The sequence below is a fragment of the Lates calcarifer genome, linkage group LG24 (assembly GCF_001640805.2).
Source record: "Lates calcarifer isolate ASB-BC8 linkage group LG24, TLL_Latcal_v3, whole genome shotgun sequence".
NCBI lineage: Eukaryota > Metazoa > Chordata > Actinopteri > Centropomidae > Lates > Lates calcarifer.
Genome location: NC_066856.1, coordinates 4,371,377 through 4,377,854, shown reverse-complemented (window position 1 = coordinate 4,377,854; position 6,478 = coordinate 4,371,377). Strand labels below are relative to the sequence as shown.

General features: G+C 38.2%; 1 protein-coding gene and 1 long non-coding RNA gene across 51 annotated transcripts in view; one reads left to right on the top strand and one right to left on the bottom strand.

Annotated features, from left to right (window-relative positions):
* Positions 1-2,904: 2,904 nt before the first annotated feature.
* Positions 2,905-6,478, top strand: part of LOC108881557 (uncharacterized) — a 7,941-nt gene continuing 4,367 nt past the window's right edge. For 3 of the 50 annotated variants that reach the window (XR_007809282.1, XR_007809281.1, XR_007809287.1), the window contains exons 1-6: positions 2,910-3,344; positions 3,818-4,058; positions 4,209-4,265; positions 4,879-4,969; positions 5,220-5,973; positions 6,062-6,161. This is a non-coding gene — a long non-coding RNA (uncharacterized LOC108881557). Of the gene's footprint in view, positions 3,345-3,817; positions 4,059-4,208; positions 4,266-4,878; positions 4,970-5,219; positions 5,974-6,021; positions 6,315-6,373; positions 6,434-6,478 lie in introns of all 50 variants that reach the window. The other 47 variants (XR_007809269.1, XR_007809267.1, XR_007809262.1 and 44 more) reach the window with 43 other exon arrangements.
* Positions 5,254-6,478, bottom strand: part of ift74 (intraflagellar transport 74) — a 23,751-nt gene continuing 22,526 nt past the window's right edge. Inside the window, 1 exon segment of the mRNA XM_018673631.2 lies at positions 5,254-5,826. The gene's annotated coding sequence lies outside the window, so the exon portion shown is untranslated.

Sequence of the window (6,478 nt, the reverse complement as noted above, 5' to 3'; positions counted from 1 at the left end):
ATAACTGAGGTAACGTAAAAGTAACTGTACGTCTGTAACTGAACAACGGTAGCAACGGTAGCTAACGCGGGCTAACACAGTGTTATGCAGGGTGTAACTGTCTGTGAAGATTTGTGTGTTCCTGTTGGAAAAAATGCTTTTTTTTTCCAGAAAAGGACGCAGTGAAATACAAATGTGGGTGTCCAGTTGGTTGTTAGTTGTCCAATGTAGTGATATATTTCGGCATTAGTTTTAGAGTCACCGGGTCACGTGACATGGAAGCGATTGGAAAAAAAGTGCATTTACCTTCTATTGAAAAAAGTATTTAAAATACAGTAATTGTTATATTGGCCTATAGCATATTAATGTATATTTTCACACTCACTAACCTAAATGTGTCTTCATCTGATTTGTTAACGTTGTGTTGTGCTGCTGTAACTGACAATCGTAGCTCCTCCGTAACTGAAGCCGTCATTCTTCTAATCTTGTTAATATGATTTAAGGCTGTAATGACGGTGATAGCCGGTGGTTGCCGAAATGTAATTTTATGGAATGTTTCTGGTCGGACGATTTGGCGAAGCCAGCTAACATCAGGGATGTGTTCTGGCTAATGGCAGCTGTCAGTTGTTGCCATAGCAACTCCAAATAGTGACGTAGGATCATATACGAATTCGATGCAATGTATTCAATGGATTTCTATTATATTAATATATCAAAAAATATAATATATTAACAATGATGAGATTTATTTAAATTCTGATTTAATGATAATGATATTAGAATTATTTTACTATTCAGGGATACTGTGACTTTGACATATATGTGATATCCAGACTAGATAACCTCACTTAACTCACTAAAATAAATCTGTTCATCATGAGTGCTCATGGGCAAGACAGCCTTATCTCCATAAGTGTTAAATTATGGTCTTGTTGTTCTCTATAAGCTTTAAACAACGTTGTGTTTCCTTGGTTTCTATGTGCAGTATGTAAGAGTAACTTAGTGACATCGGTTGTAACTTCCTGATTAACCCGTACCTCGAAAGATGAATAGGTTTTACCCGAGGTCTGCTGCCATAGTAATTTACGCTGCATCTCTAAAGTGCTCCGAGCAGTTTTTGTTAGTGGTTAACTCTGTGTTATCTACCTAAGTACTGCCCCACAGGTGGAATAACCAGTTGATATTGGCACAACGACTGAGAGAGGCTGACAATAAATAAATAAAAATATGTAGTGGGTGGAAGTGCCAGAATTGAGCATCATCAGTGTTGCATATTATCGATTTGAATAATCCTTTAAATGGGGGTAGGGGGCATTATTGTCCTGAAAGACGATATAATCCGACCGGCTGTTGAAATTGTAGACTACATACCAAAGCATGCAGTATTAATGATGGGAAATATGAATGTGTGCCACTTTTTAGAGTGCTCATATTTCATCCAGGTTCAGATTTCATCTAACAGCATTACGTTCATACATATTCAGCCTGAGTGTTCATTAACAGTGAATAACAGGTCATTTTCAGAAACGTGACCCACGTGTTGACTGTAATCCAAGCATGCGAAAAATTATCACGTTTTACTTCTCAAAATCCAGGGACTCTGATTAAGTTAACGCCGACTCAGGTGACATCTTAGCCACCGTTTAACACAGATTGAGGCAGCCAGCGTTTGTCAACCCTGACTTTCCTTGATAACCCCGAGTTAAATAAATCACAGTCGGTTAAACTCCCTTCGTAGTATAGCCCTCAGGCCTCAAGTCTGAGAACTGACAACAATCACACACACAGGTACACACAGGTAAGGCATCACCTCATATAAAAACACTAAATACGGGCACATTTAACAAAAGTTTTTTTTTTTTAGGATCAGTGTTTATACTTTTATTTGTACTCAAATTTTCCAGTGAATTGGGATATTTGACTTTTATTTTATAGTTTTTGTTTGGCAGATGGTTTATTTATTATTTAGTGCTTCTGCTCTGCACTTCTGCACGTCTGACTTTTCTTATCAGATGAATCTCATCGTTCTGGATCAGGAATCATAATTCTTTCAGTTTTATTCACTGTAATCTAATATGTCATGCACAATGTAATCACTGAAAAAATTCTTCACAAATATAAGATGTGATTACTACTGAAAATAACAGACACAGTCAGAATCAGAACAGTCCAGTTTAAAGTTTAAATTCATATTAAAACTGTATTAAATGGAAGATGAGTGTTTGTCAAACAGTTGTATTATAAGAAGAACACATCAGAGCCTGTACTGCAAAGGAGTTTAACTACTCTGATTAACTCGGGTTATCAAGGAAAGTCGGGTTGACAAACGGACTGCTCGATCTGTGTTAACGGTACTACGACGCTGGCTAAGATGTCGGTAAATTGAGTCGGTGTCAACTTAATCGGAGTTAGTGCGCGTGCATAAAACGTGCATGCACCGTATCTCTTAGATGAAGAACGCACGTTAATTCTGTCGGTTTACGAGGAATTTAAAGAGACTCTAGCAACACAATGTAAAACCGCGGCTGCCAACAAAGCCAGGGAGACTCGTCACGTGTTTTCTGGGTTCTTAAGCTGTAATATGAGATGTAAAGACACGGAAATATGTGATGATTTTTCGGATACTTGGATTACAGACAACACGTGGGTCACATGTCTGAAAATGAGCTGTTACTCACTGTTAATGATGTTCTGCCTGGAACACTGGAACACTCAGCTGCAACCTCGGTGGAAATCTGAACCTCGGATGAAATATAAACATTCTATAAAGTGGTACATATTCATATTTCCCATCATTAATGCTGCATGTTTGGTATGTAGTCTTCAATTACAACAGCCTGTCGCATTATATTGTCTTTCAGGACAATAATGCCCCCCACCCCCATTTAAAGGATTATTCAAATCGATGATATGCGACACTAATGATGCTAAATTCTGCTGCTGACTGTGAGAAAAAAAATTACAAATTAAAATAACTGAAATTGAAAATGGAAAATGCGGAGCATAAAAAACACAATTTATTGGTCCACATACTTCTACCACCCACTACACACTGTGTTAACCTAGCAGTTTAGAGACGTATTGTAAATTACCATGGCGACAGACCCCGGGTAAAACCTATCCACCTTTCGTAGTACAGGTTAACCGGCAAGTTACACCTGACGTCACCAAGTTACTCCTGAAGTTACCCTGATAAGCCAGTAACCTCACAGGCCTCAATACTCTGCAACAGATCCACAGCACAGGGGACACAACGAAAGCACTAACAAAACATTATCTGTCCTTTCTCCTCAGATGACTGCTAGACCAAACCTCAACGTCACCAAGTGTCATCTGCTCTGAAGAGACAGGATTAACAGGAGGAGGTGAAATCTAAACTGTTTCTCATCATTCTGGACTGAACATACCAGCTGTAACAGAAATATATACTGAAAACACATTGATTCACATTTAAACTGTCTTTAAAACGAACATTTTATGTCTCTGGAAAATGTCTCTGCGTCACACTAAATTAATGTATGGAGCTTTCATATAGCTCAACCTCAGCCCTAGCTCTACTCTGTCTTTGGTTCAATCTCCAGGATGAGTCTCACATTTTGAAGACTGAACATAGCTTCAGCTAAATTAGAAGTAGTGAACCATAGCTTCATATTTCTATATGTTTGTGCAGCTGTTGTCTTCTTTTTCACATTTTAGTAAAATATCAGTCTGTCATTCTTCAAGGATCCGGTAACCACCAGTCTCTCGACCGACTGGCTCCAACGCTACGGCCCAATACAAACCCCGCTCAGCTACCAGACCCTCTCTCACTCACTCCTCTCTCTCTGCTTTTTTTCAGACTGGCAGTGTCGTCACAACCACACTACCAATCAGCGTTTCGTCTGCCGGCGTCGCTGGCGTCTGTCGTCATCGAGCGTCACTCATTGACAGCAGAACACAATGGTGGAGAAACAAACTCTGAAAATACACAGACAACAAACAACTTGCGAGTCGTCACTTTGTTTACTCGACTACTCTGGATGTTAAAACAACCTCTCCACGTGTTTCTGTCCAACACTGTGGCTGGACTCAACATCAAGGTAAGGCTAGCGAGCTAGCTAATTAGTCGCGACCGTTAGCGTTAGCATTAGCTTTCTCTTGTTATCGTAGATCTTGGACATTCACTTTAGCTTCTTGTCATTGATGCTCAACTTTTTGTGTCTTTTTGCTTTTTTGCCTGTTGTCTGTAGATGATAGTGACGTGGAGAACACAGAAGATGTTGCTGAGATGTTACATGATAAACAAGGTAAATGTAGCATTGTTTATTTGTGTTGTGCTTTAGTCCTTGCAGCTAATCTTCATAATATCAGTCGTGTTATACATCTTATAAATTGAAGTAGTCATTAGTAGTTTATTAGTTTGTGACGGTCAGTCCACTTGTCAATGTCACTGAGACCACTGACAATATTCTGTTCAACTCTTATTACGCTACGATACTTGTCAGCTGCTGCTACATTTACTGTTTCAGACAAACACAGTCTGTCCTTTTCTCTCAGATGACTACAGACTTCCAAAACTCTACTCTCTTCCTCATCATTCTAGACCAAAGATACTGTCATTCAGTTCATTCAGCATCAACAGCTGTAGCAGAAATATACTCTGAAAACACATTGATTCACATTAAAACTGTCTTTAAACATGTATGTATATGGTAAATGTTTTTGCTAAATTGATTTTGAAATTGACTCATTTTTCACATTTCAGTAAAATCTCAGTCTTTCATTCTTCACTGTAGCATAACCCCCTCCTCACATCTCCAGAAACTCGGGGGGTTAACCCCCCGCCCCCGAGCCCGCCTTCACACCCACAGTTTGCAGTAATTGTTCACTCACTCCTTCTCTCCCTCCGCTTTTTTTCAGACATGCTGCCGTCACTGATCAGACCGGATCGGAAACACTTCGCTTTGTCACAATCATCATTACTCAACTTGTCTGGATGCTCAACACCAAGGTAAGGCTAGCAAGCTAATTCATTAATGGGTGCCGTTAGCATTAGTATTATTTTCATTGTCTGTGTGAAGTGTCTTTGTCCTCCTCTCAGTAGACAACTGTGTATTACTGTGTTTTATTACTTAGGTCATTCATTCTTCAGTTCTTCCACTTGTTTTTTCCACATTTATGTGTTCAGCAGCACAGACCCCTTAAAAAGATACATGTTTTTATTACAACAAGCTTTAAAATCAATGTTCTGTCTTTTTCAGATCAACCAACAGGAAAAACAGGAGCCACTGAGGGTGAAGGTAGGAACACATTTTATTTCTTTAGAGTACATCAGGACAAACAGGTAATAGATCGATAATGGTTGTTGCTTTGATTAGTAGAGTAGTAGATTAATTGACTGAGTGGTAGGGTAGTTGATTGGTAGAGTGATAGATTAGTAGGTTGATTAATTAGTAGAGCAGGAGAGTGACAGATTAGTAGTTAGATTGAGTAGTAGATTGCTTATTGTAGTAGGAGAGTGATTGATTAGTAGGTAGATTGAGTAGGAGAGATTGATTAGGACAGTGAGTAGTAGATTGATTAGTGTAGTAGGAGAGTAGTTGATTAGTAGGTAGACTGAGTAGTAGATTGATTGATTAGTGGAGTAGGTAGATTGAGTAGTAGATTGATTGATTAGTGGAGTAGGTAGATTGAGTAGTAGATTGATTAATTGATTAGTGGAGTAGGAGAGTGATAGATTAGTAGGTAGATTGAGTAGTAGATTGCTTATTGTAGTAGGAGAGATTGATTAGGACAGTGAGTAGTAGATTGATTGATTAGTAGGTAGATTGATTAGTGTAGTAGGAGAGTAGTTGATTAGTAGGTAGACTGAGTAGTAGATTGATTGATTGATTAGTGGAGTAGGAGAGTGATAGATTAGTAGGTAGATTGAGTAGTAGATTGATTGATTGATTAGTGGAGTAGGAGAGTGATAGATTAGTAGGTAGATTGAGTAGTAGATTGATAGATTAGTAGGTAGATTGATTGATTGATAGATTGAGTAGTAGATTGATAGATTAGTAGATTAGTAGGTAGATTGAGTAGTAGATTGATAGATTAGTAGGTAGATTGATTGATTGATTAGTGGAGTAGGAGAGTGATAGATTAGTAGATTGAGTGATTGATTGATTGATTAGTGGAGTAGGAGAGTGATAGATTAGTAGGTAGATTGAGTAGTAGATTGATTGATTGATTAGTGGAGTAGGAGAGTGATAGATTAGTAGATTGATTGATTGATTAGTAAATTGAGTGATAGATTAGTAGGTAGATTGATTGATTGATTAGTGGAGTAGGAGAGTGATAGATTAGTAGATTGAGTGATTGATTGATTGATTGATTGATTAGTGGAGTAGGAGAGTGATAGATTGATTAGTAGATTAGTAGGTAGATTGATTGATTAGTGGAGTAGGAGAGTGATAGATTAGTAGATTAGTAGGTAGATTGATTGATTGATAGATTGAGTAGTAGATTGATAGATTAG